The sequence below is a fragment of the Sphaeramia orbicularis genome, chromosome 24 (assembly GCF_902148855.1).
Source record: "Sphaeramia orbicularis chromosome 24, fSphaOr1.1, whole genome shotgun sequence".
Lineage (NCBI taxonomy): Eukaryota > Metazoa > Chordata > Actinopteri > Kurtiformes > Apogonidae > Sphaeramia > Sphaeramia orbicularis.
The window spans coordinates 1,931,306-1,944,010 of NC_043979.1; the positions used below are offsets into that span (position 1 = coordinate 1,931,306).

A 12,705-nucleotide genomic window follows, 5' to 3' on the forward strand; every position below is an offset into this window, starting at 1 on the left:
AATTTACTTTAAAAAATGTGTTATTTGTTATATATTACAGTTAAATATATGTTGTTTGTTTACAAAGTTTTGTAAATCTTTCAAAAATGCTAAAGCATCAGTAGGGGGGACTTGGCTAAAAAAGTCTATTTCAGGGATACTCCACTGTAAAACGTTTGAGAACCGCTGAGTTAGAGGGACTAACCCACTCCAGTCTAGGTCATGTGTTGGTGGTGCAGGTCATGTGACATGTGTTGGTGGTGCAGGTCATGTGACATGTGTTGGTGGTGCAGGTCATGTGACATGTGTGGGTGGTGTAGGTCGTGTGACGTGTGTTGGTGGTGCAGGTCATGTGACATGTGTTGGTGGTGCAGGTCATGTGACATGTGTTGGTGGTGCAGGTCATGTGACATGTGTGGGTGGTGCAGGTCATGTGACATGTGTGGGTGGTGTAGGTCGTGTGACGTGTGTGGGTGGTGCAGGTCATGTGACATGTGTTGGTGGTATAGGTCATGTGACATGTGTTGGTGGTGTAGGTCATGTGACATGTGTTGGTGGTGCAGGTCATGTGACATGTGTGGTGGTGCAGGTCATGTGACATGTGTTGGTGGTATAGGTCATGTGACATGTGTGGTGGTGCAGGTCATGTGACATGTGTTGGTGGTATAGGTCATGTGACATGTGTTGGTGGTGTAGGTCATGTGACATGTGTGGGTGGTGTAGGTCATGTGACATGCGCTGGGTTTTGTGGGTTCAGATGCTCAGACCTCCATCCAGGGCCAGCTTGGACCTCCACTCCACTGGAAGGAACTCCACATGCTCGGTTGAGCGGTTGGAGAAGTGCTTCTCCTCCATCTTCCTGGCAGCGTCTCTCATCCTGTCCACAAACCAAGTCAACAAATCCAGTCGTTATTACCCAGAATGCCTGCGAACCCATGTGTCCACCTATGACCTGCTGTGCGCTCACATGCTGGTGTTCCTAATAATGCGGCCCTGGTCCATCTTCTGGCCAATGCCATGCACCACAAAGACTATGTGGGTGGTTTCAGGAGGCGTGTCCTCAGGTGCCGCCTCCTCCACGTAGCCCCGATGGAGGCGGGTCCCACTGCTGGAGGCTGCAGAGACAACCAACATGTTAGAATGGGGGGGGGGGGGGGGGGCAAACATACGGCCTGTGGGCCAAAACCAGCCCACCTAAGGAGTCGGTTTGAATTTGAATGGATACTTTGTAGATGTAAACATTTTCATAGTGTAATTGTACATTTTTCACTCTAAAATATTGAGAAAAGTTTTGAGTTTTCATTATCGATATAATATCAATATAAGTGTGTGTGTGTGTGTGTGTGTGTGCATGTGTATGTATACACACAAATCACACTAACTCCGTACAGATCTGACTGCTACAGTTTGTCATACTTATGTACTTTTGGTCAGTGAACAGACTAGTGTAAACGATAAGTTAATAAGACCAATATTTTGGAGCTATTAGTTATTTTGAATACAAAATCCTTACAATCACGTCGCTGTACTCACAACGCTTTGGCAGTGACTGCTGGACAAATGCAGCACGAATACACAACAGCATAAAAACGACCACATCTAGAACGCGTGGATCCACATGGGTCAACGAGCTAGTTATAGATTATTGTTCTATTGGTCCCATCTATTGGTCACAGAGGTTTGAGCTGAAACGAGCAGATGTTAACTGTCGTACGATGGTGTACGATGGTGTATTAGTGCCACATAGAAAAATAAAAACACTTGTTATTACGAGATTAAAGTCAGAATATTTCAAGAATAAAGCCATAGTATTAAATGTATGAAACAGTATGAAACAAACCCAAACGTGTGTGAGCTGTCTTCAAAGTCCTTCAACTAATGCTAATGCGTTGATGGTGGGCGGGGCTAATAGGCTCAGTATTTGGCCTTTGAGCGTAAACCCCAAATTAAAGCAGAACCAGCACCTGTACCAGTGGGCATGACTTTATTCTCGGAAATTCTGATATTTTTCCCACCTGTTTTTAAATGACGTTATTCTCGTAATATTATGGTTTTATTCTCAAAATAAGATATTATTCTAAAACTATTACAACTTCATTCTCATAAAATGGACTCTATGCACAGCTCCACTACTTCCTGACCTTCAGGTGGCTCCTTTATTTCCTGTATTTTATTATTGGACACACTGATTAATCCAGGTGTGTCTGATTAATCAGTAGTCACAACTAGAAGTAGCAGACACACCTGGATTAATCAGTGTGTCCAATAATGAAAGACAGGAAATAAAGGCGCCACCTGAAGTTCAAGAAGTAGTGGGGGTGTGCATAGAGCCCATTAGGACTCTTTTTGTATTTGACTTTATTCTCATAAAAATACGGGTTCTATCTCAATATTTTATGACTTTATTCTCATAGTGACAAGTGTTTTTTTTTTATATGTGGCCTAAATACGCCGTCGTACTCAGAGGCAAAAATCAGCCTTTAAACTTGAAATAAATAGAGTTTTTTTTCCTGCTAATTATCAATACTGTTTAATATGGAACCTTTTGCTGTATCACACAGGTGTTCTTTTTAGAAAACAGGTTAGTGGTCCCATACATTCACTAGTGCTCTGACTGTACCAGTCCCACATGTAATAAAGCCTGGTCTTTGTGCCCGAGTCGTCTATTCTCGTACCTTTAGAGAAGCCGAGTTTCTGCGTGACGGTGCGTGCGATCTTGGAGGTGGTGGCGTCGCTGTACAGGTAGACCTCGTCCACGCTGTGCCAGTCCACGTGGCTCCGGCTCAGCTTCAGACTGTGGATGGCTGTGACAGAATCACACAGTAATTAACTGTCAATGACACGATTTCAGACATAATTAACTTCCCCTTCCCTGTGTGTGTGTGTGTGTGTGTGTGTGTGTGTGCGTGTGTGTGTGTGTGAGAACCACTGCAGGGAATGGAAGCCTTACCACACACATGTTGGACTCTGATGTGCAGAGGACACATGACTTCAGAACCTTCAGGTATCCAGGTGAGCAGATTATGCACAGTTTGTACTTCATGTTATTAACCCTATAACACCGAACGTATCATGTTTGATCCATGAGTTTTGAAGCCCTCTACATGATCAGAGTGACATTTGTTTTCTTGAAAAACCTGATGTATACAATTGGATACATGCAGTATACAGACACTCCACCAGGGGGAGGAGTTCATTCACCAGAGGCCTTTCCAGTGACACTACAAGACTGACATTAATGAGGAAGGAGGAAGAACTGGGACTATTTAGAAAAGGAATTAACAATGTATTAGATATGATTGTGTTATATATGTTTTTGTTTGTTCAAAAATAATAATATTTGAGCATTGAGACCTGATGCATCAAATATGATACAAAATTGAGACTCATACATGGAAACTGATATTTGAAAAATACTTTTTTTTTGGTTGTTCAGAAGGACTAATAAAGGCTCCAGTTTCAAAGAACTGGAATTTTCTGTCAATGATTTAATGCAGGGGTCTGCAGCCCTGGTCCAGCACACCTGATGGTCATTATCAGGCTTCTGCAGAGCTGGATGATAGGCTTATCATTTGAATCAGGCGTGTGGGAAGAGGGGTACATCTAAAACATGCAGGATAGTGGCTCTCTAGGACCAGGGTTGCTGACCCCTGATTTAATGGTCCAGACTTTACAGGGTTACAGGTCATATTGCTTTTCACAATTTGTTTTAGGTCAGAATTCAGAAGTTGTACATTTTTTCATGATTTTATTGACGTGTGCCAGGATGAAAATATAAAAACATAACTAACCCAATTTTGGGTGTGGGTTTTTCATGACTCTCAGTCTCATTCTAGTTTGGTGTAGAACCCATCGTGTCCACTGGTGTTACATGCGGAACCTGAACATTTAAACACTAATAAATCAACAGTGATTTTACAACAGCGGTCATTTTTGTGAAACACTCTGCCTTGAATATTTCCTCCGATTCCCAAAATGCACCTGCGAGAGAATTTAAAAATTCAAAACAATAGTAGTGTGTAATTTTCGTGTCCTGTTCCTTGGTTCCGTCGTGGTAATCACTGCTGCAGAATCATCAGTGCACTGTTGGAATATTGACTAGTCTGAATTTAAGGGAAAACTCTGATATGATTGAGTTGTCTGTGGATTTGTCTTGTGTAATAGTGTGGGGATTTGAAAAAAAAAAATGACAGAAAATGATGGAGGAGTTCATTATAGAAACCTGGTGTCTGTGTTACACGCGGATTTATGTAAAATGTGTTTTATCTAAAAAAAAAAAAAAAAAAAGTTTCTCTTTTATCTCAGTATACCGAATATTTATTTGTAAAACAGAGCCGAAGTGCTTCCAAACCTGCTTCATAATATTCATCTCCACCTGGTTTGAATGTTTAACCCCTCTGTCCTGTTTTAGGACCAGTTTCAGAGAAACACCCATAATACAATACAATTAATCTACACATGTGTAATAATTAACTCTACAGGGTGCATCAAAAAAACTATACATTTTGAAAAATTATCCCCAGTTCCACATTTGGTAATTTTTGGAATTTTCTTTTCTGGATGTCGGAAGGTTGGGGATTGGTGGATATTTGTCCAAATGTACAGACCCAGGCTTTCATGCATGAGTGAACACGGGACAATTACACAGTCCAAGTTAAAACTGGTTTGTGTTGAAGTAGTGGTGGGATTTAAATCCAATCAAAGGTCATGGGAGGGGCCAAAGGGGATCTATCTGGGGTTAAGGTAACCCTAACTTGTCCTGTCCTCAGTGACATTTTCAGTCCTAAACAAGTTGAATTACCTTTGAAAGGCAGGAACAGCTGCCATGGGGAAAGAAATGAAACTGTCATGGTGGCCAGAGTGTTAGTGCTGTAACCTGGCAATTTTGTGGAAAACAAGATGGATGCCCATTGGCCCCCCCCGTGAACTTTGATTGGATTTAAATCCCACCGCTACTTCACACAAACCAGTTTAAACTTGGATTGTGCAATTGTCCCCTGCTCACTCCTGCATGAAAACCTGGGTCTGTAAATTTGGACAAATATCCACCAATCCTCTACGTACCGATGTCCAGAAAAGAAAATCCCAAAAATGATCAAATGTGGAACTGGGGGTAATTTTTCAAAATGTGTAATTTTTTTTTTGGACACCCTGTAGAACTCACTCCTTACCGTCTTTGCTGTCCACAACAGTGGTCACTGTCTCCATCTCGTAGGTGTCCCTCATCTGTTGCCCCCGGAAACATGCCAGGTGTTCCACCTCAATGAGGTCACTCTCATCCTCCTCCAGTGGAAGCCACGTTCCATCGATGAACCACTGACCCCTCATCACAGGGATGCGATCTTGTTCTGAGGAGCATCAGATCAGGCCATGTTTACAAAATACATCAACCCTTACAGACCCAAACGTCCACCTTTAACCCTTACAGACCCAAACGTCCACCTTTAACCCTTAAAGACCCAAAGGTCCACCTTTAACCCTTAAACACCCAAACGTCCACCTTTAACCCTTAAACACCCAAATGTCCACCTTTAACCCTTAAACACCCAAACGTCCACCTTTAACCCTTAAAGACCCAAAAGTCTACCTTTAACCCTTACAGACCCAAACGTCCACCTTTAACCCTTAAACACCCAAAGGTCCACCTTTAACCCTTAAACACCCAAACGTCCACCTTTAACCCTTAAACACCCAAACGTCCACCTTTAACCCTTAAAGACCCAAAAGTCTACCTTTAACCCTTAAAGACCCAAACGTCCACCTTTAACCCTTACAGACCCAAACGTCCACCTTTAACCCTTAAACACCCAAACGTCCACCTTTAACCCTTACAGACCCAAACGTCCACCTTTAACCCTTACAGACCCAAACGTCCACCTTTAACCCTTAAAGACCCAAATGTCCACCTTTAACCCTTAAACACCCAAACGTCCACCTTTAACCCTGAAACACCCAAACGTCCACCTTTAACCCATAAAGACCCAAAAGTCTACCTTTAACCCTTAAAGACCCAAACGTCCACCTTTAACCCTTAAAGACCCAAACGTCCACCTTTAACCCTTAAACACCCAAACGTCCACCTTTAACCCTTACAGACCCAAAGGTCCACCTTTAACCCTTAAACACCCAAACGTCCACCTTTAACCCTTACAGACCCAAACGTCCACCTTTAACCCTTAAAGACCCAAACGTCCACCTTTAACCCTTACAGACCCAAACGTCCACCTTTAACCCTTAAACACCCAAACGTCCACCTTTAACCCTTACAGACCCAAACGTCCACCTTTAACCCTTAAAGACCCAAACGTCCACCTTTAACCCTTAAAGACCCAAACTTCCACCTTTAACCCTTAAAGACCCAAACGTCCACCTTTAACCCTTAAAGACCCAAACGTCCACCTTTAACCCTTAAAGACCCAAACGTCCACCTTTAACCCTTAAAGACCCAAACGTCCACCTTTAACCCTTACAGACCCAAACGTCCACCTTTAACCCTTACAGACCCAAACGTCCACCTTTAACCCTTAAAGACCCAAACGTCCACCTTTAACCCTTAAAGACCCAAACGTCCACCTTTAACCCTTAAACACCCAAACGTCCACCTTTAACCCTTACAGACCCAAAGGTCCACCTTTAACCCTTAAACACCCAAACGTCCACCTTTAACCCTTACAGACCCAAAGGTCCACCTTTAACCCTTACACACCCAAACGTCCACCTTTAACCCTTAAACACCCAAACGTCCACCTTTAACCCTTACAGACCCAAACGTCCACCTTTAACCCTTAAAGACCCAAAAGTCCACCTTTAACCCTTAAACACTCAAACATCCACCTTTAACCCTTACAGACCCAAACGTCCACCTTTAACCCTTAAACACCCAAACGTCCACCTTTAACCCTTAAACACCCAAACGTCCACCTTTGACCCTTAAACACCCAAACGTCCACCTTTAACCGTTAAACACCCAAACGTCCACCTTTAACCCTTACAGACCCAAACGTCCACCTTTGACCCTTAAAGACCCAAACGTCCACCTTTAACCCTTAAACACCCAAACGTCCACCTTTAACCCTTACAGACCCAAACGTCCACCTTTAACCCTTACAGACCCAAACGTCCACCTTTAACCCTTAAAGACCCAAATGTCCACCTTTAACCCTTAAACACCCAAACGTCCACCTTTAACCCTTACAGACCCAAACGTCCACCTTTAACCCTTACAGACCCAAACGTCCACCTTTAACCCTTAAACACCCAAACGTCCACCTTTAACCCTTACAGACCCAAACGTCCACCTTTAACCCTTAAACACCCAAATGTCCACCTTTAACCCTTAAAGACCCAAATGTCCACCTTTAACCCTTAAACACCCAAACGTCCACCTTTAACCCTTAAACACCCAAACGTCCACCTTTAACCCTTACAGACCCAAATGTCCACCTTTAACCCTTAAACACCCAAACGTCCACCTTTAACCCTTAAACACCCAAATGTCCACCTTTAACCCTTAAAGACCCAAATGTCCACCTTTAACCCTTAAACACCCAAACGTCCACCTTTAACCCTTACAGACCCAAACGTCCACCTTTAACCCTTAAACACCCAAACGTCCACCTTTAACCCTTAAACACCCAAATGTCCACCTTTAACCCTTAAAGACCCAAATGTCCACCTTTAACCCTTTTGGATGTGGTGAATCAGTGTTGTAGAACTGATGTGATGTGGTGGTGTGTAATGGAGGGGTGCACACGCGTGTTTTTCGTCGGGGGGGTGCTCGCACGCGCGCAGTACGGCTGAGGGATGGGTGCGTGTTGGTTGGTAACCGCGCACATGCGTGCGTCACTATGGGGGTACGGTGCAATCTGTGCCCCTGCAGAAGTGAAAGTGAAACTTTTCCCTCTTTTATCTTTTCCTCCTGAAGCTTCAGAAATGCTCAACATCTCTGTGTCCTGGATCAGGAACCTGGAGGATGTTTGAACTTCTGTCTCACTGACTGTAGACTAGACCAGCCTCCAGGAAAACGCTCTGATACCGACCCCGTATTTGTGCGTGTATTTATTCGGGGGTGCACCGCTCCCACAAACAGACGGTCGGTCTGTGTTTGGTCCACCATGTCCATAAACACATTCTAACTCATCAATGCCATGATCCGGTTCAATGACCAGCTATCCCAGCTGCGGCGCTGCAGCGCGGACAAACCGGCAGCCTTCAGACAGGTGTGGACAGGTGGACAAGGGCAATTAACTGACAATTAATAATTTAATCTAGCAAATTCTTATCGATAATTAATCGTTAGTCGATTAATTGTTTACATCCCTAGTCAGAACCAGTAGAATAATAACAGTGAAAAAAGCACAATTACATTATGAAAATGTTTACATCTACAAAGTATCCTTAAAAATCTGGATAACATGAACAACCTGAAATGTCGTAAGAAAAACAACTGCACTTTTAATAATATTCTGCCTCAGTTTATCATTTACACACGTGCATTTGAACTTACATTACAATTACAAATACACACAAAACATTTAGTAACAAACAGAATGTTGTTAAAATGACTCTAAGGCCCAATCCCAGTTCACCCCTCGGCCCCTCCCCTCCATTTTGCACATTAATGTTAAGGGGTAGGGGTGTCCCAGTTCTCGATGAGTCGGAGAGGAGGGGCTAAGGGGGAGGGCTGTTTGACCCTCCAAACGGAGACTTTCCAGGACCACACTACAAACAGAGGGGCAGGAGAAGTCTGCCATAATTCTGTTTGAATCATCGGCAAGACGGAGGTCAACTTTTCTTTGTAAACAACTTAACCATTTGATCGTCCGTTTAATGGTGTCTCAATGTGTTATAGATCGCATTTGTGCGGTTTATAGTTGAAAGTGGTAAACAGATGACCAAAGCCCATGGAACAGAGACGGTTCCAGCTGTTGACCACATGGAGAACACTGCCACAAACAAAGTTCCAACATCTGTTTATAGTGACATCGATGACTGAGGATGGAACAGGTCTGGAAGGGTTGGACCATTTCAGAGAGGAATGAGTACACCACTACCCCTTAGAACTGGGTTTAAAGGGGGAGGGGCAAGTGATAGAGGTAAGGGGGAGGGGCTAAGGGGTGAAGTGGGATTGGGCCTTATGCTGCATTCCAGTTCGGTTTTTGAGCCCATAAGTCACGACTTCAAACCACGACTCCTGACTTTTTAACGTTCCAGGCAAGTTACCCAAACTGCCTGAGCGCAAGGAATTGTGGGAGTTAGATGTGAACAAACCAACATGGTGGACCGTATGTTATGTTTATTTACAATCATTTCTATCGCTAAAGGTGTTTGTTCTTTGCTTATTTGAGGGAAACAGAGGAGGAAAAATGGTGCAAAAGGCAAGAGAAGCTGTTCTACCTTTGATGTTCTTTGTATATTTGGATTCAGATTTGGTTTTAATTTATTCTGTCACTCACTGGACTGAAAACTAGCTAATGCTAGAGCAGCTGCTGATTATGCAGAACATTTGCAGATAAATAATGTCAGAGCAATACGCTGCTTTAATAAACAATCTGCATAAACACCACATCCATGGGGGGTGCCATTGGTACGTGACGTCAGAACTCAGAACTGGGAGAACATGGATCTAGTACGAGTTCACGGGTGGAAGTCCCAGGTTTGACTGAACATTCCAGTACATTTACACCAGTAGAAGGATGGAAGAACACCAGTTACAGCTGGACTGGAACTCAGTATTACTTCTCTTAAGACATTTCAGGTTGTTCATATTTTGTTCAAATTATTCACTTTTTCATGAAAGGATAGTTTATGAATATAAACATTTTCATGTAATTCTACTTTTTTTTACACTAAAAAAACTGAACATTTGTGGTTTTCATTATTAATAGGTTATTATGATAGTATTTCAGTGCTCTGACCCACTTTAGGTTGGACTGGTCTGTATGTGGAACCTGAACTAAAACTATTTTGACTGCATTAATTTTCAATATCTTCAGTGTCATTTTTGTATTTAATAAACTCATGAAGAGGTGATCGACAGGCACATCCAAAAAATGAGAGGTGTGCAGGATCCCCAAAAAACTGATGAAAAAATGAAGGAATGTCCGCACAACCTGTGAGCTCCCAAAGAATTTATTAAACGAAGTCGTGACGTTTCGGGCCCTTCATCAGACTAAAGGCTGCTTTATGCTTACCGTGGCTTCACACGGTCAATTGATGTCATTTTCACAGCCACGCCCCTTCACGCGGCTCATCTCAAGCGAAAACTTTCCGTGTCACACACCTCAGAAAACTTGTAAGACACGCGTGGACAAAATGGCCGACATTCAGGAGCTCCTGATGGTAGAAGTGCAGAAGTACAGGCACTGGGATGAGTGGGACCACCAGGACCACCGCCACAGCCGAGTGGGGAATGATTCACGGACGGAAACTGCAGCTACAGTCGGCAAAGAGGAGGAATGGGCAAAAAAAACCTGGAAAAACATTCAGGACAGATATGTGAAGACAAAAACAACCGCCAAAGGGAGAAGTGGAGACCCAGGGGGGAGAACAAACGTCCCACAGATTCTGAAAGAGTTGAGCTGGATCTGGAATTTTATTAAACACAGAGAAACAGACAGAAATGTCCCTCTGGAGAAGGTAAGTTTATTGATCATTTTCTTCTTCTCTAGTTTTTTTACTGTGATAGACGTGCATTTGTGGCACACTGCCCCCTGCAGTTTGGGAATAGATGCCACGCAGAGTATAAACGCACCACGCGTACTCTCATGCAGACTCCCCACGACTATTTTCCGCAGATCACGTTCAAGCATAAACCAGCCTGAGGGGTCTGAAGGGCTCAGCCTGAAACGTCATGACTTTGTTTCATAAATTCTGTGGCGCTCACAGGTTGTGCGGACATTCCTTTATTTTTTCATCAATTCATCCCACGGGCCGGACCGGACCCTTTGGCGGACCGGTTTTGGGCCGCGGACCGCATGTTTGACACCCTTGACAGGGATTATGGGTCCAGATGGCCCCGGTTCTGAGTCTGGCCCAAACCCATCCGAACCAGAGCCGGTACTCACGGTTCCAGTACACGGGGTAGCACTCCTTCTCCCTGATGTCCACCTCGTAGAGCCCCCCCCGGACACACACCGCCTCCACGGCCAGGCTCAGCTCCTCCGGCTCCCGGGGCTCCTCCTCCGCCGGCTCCGTGCCCCTGTCCGGCTGGCCCTCTTCGGCCCGGGCCGGCTCCCTGCCCTCCGCCTCGGTGGGCTCCGTGGGGTGTTTGACCTTGTCGGGGTTCAGCTCACAGAACCTCCGGTACACCAGCTCGATCTTTAAGGAGTCGTGTCCGACGAACGGCTTCCAGGTCCGCTTGTCCTCCTTGTAGAACCAGCGGACCTCCTCCGGTCCCAGCTCCGTGACGATCTCCCCCCGGTGCCGGGAGCTGTTGGACCGGATCCGCTTCTTGGCGGTGACGTTCCCGTCACTTTCGGTGTAGTTCGGGTCAATGTCCAGATACGAAGAGCCCGAGTACTGGTCCGGAGGCAGGCCCAGCATCATGTCATCCTGGGCCAGGCGGTGCGAGTCCGCCCGGAGGAGCGGAAGCTCCCGGTCCCGGTCCACGGGGACGCCGTCTCCCAGCGGGTTGTCGTCGAAGGCGGTCACAAACACGTCGTTGGCCATGTCCCATTCACTGCTGCTGACCGAGTTATTGTCGGAGCTGTGCTGGCGGAGGGTGCCCGGAGCCCTCATACTGCTCATGGTTCTGCACGGGACGGATCAGACCCAACACACACCGGACCCGAAACCCAGATCCGATCCCCGGACTGGCACGCATTTAGGTCACATTCAGGATTTGTGTTCCCGGCTGTACAACATCTGGATGCGGACAGCCCTTCCCCCGGACCCAACCTCCCAACCGCACCGGTACCGGCTGTAAATACCCGCTTATGCGCCTCTAACCGGGCCGGGCTCCAGCCTGGGTACGGACCGGTCCATGTCCGGTTGTCCTGGAGACAGTTGGAATAATGAGTGATGAGCGCGAGCTAAGGATGGAGCCGCTTCAGCCACAGTCAAGTTTACGACAATAAGAGCGACTTCCGGCAGTTCCTGTTCAAAAGCACAGACACGGCAGAAGCACACGAGAGCAAATAGGAGCTGTTTGTCAGATGGTATTAACCCTTTCATGCACGAATTATGAGAACCTTAATCAAGATTTTGTTCCCTGAGTGTTTTCATTTTTCTTTAAATATGAAAAAAACAAGGTGATTGAAAAATGTATTATGAAAGATGAAAAAAAAAAGAAAGTTAAAATTGCATTAAAAAAATAGTAATAAGTAGAGCTGCAACTGATTAATCGACTCAAAGTGATCCAAAAAAATCATTCATCCACAGTTCTCCTGACTCAAAGCTTTGTTTCCTTCATTTCTCTGCTGTTAAACATTGGTTCTGCTGTTGTGTTTCACACGGACGCTTATTGTGATGCACAAAGAAGCTTCAATTCGGGAAAACTGCAATAGAATATCTCCCTTCTATCAATTCAAGTCGATTAATCAAATCAGGACTTTTTGCATTGACTTCAAGCACCTAGTCGATTAATCAGTTGCAGCTCTAGTAATAATAATAATAAAAAATGTTATGAACCTAATTTTCATGAAGTTGCAAAAATGTCCACTCAGCTGGACACCGTGTGTTTAATTTTTGAAGCGAAGAAACATGTATTTACTGATAAATTGCATG

General features: G+C 44.7%; 1 pseudogene; it reads right to left on the minus strand.

Annotated features, from left to right (window-relative positions):
- The window catches only part of LOC115415543 (phospholipase DDHD1-like), a 36,915-nt pseudogene extending 24,893 nt beyond the window's left edge, over positions 1-12,022 (minus strand).
- Between the last annotated feature and the right edge of the window lie 683 nt (positions 12,023-12,705).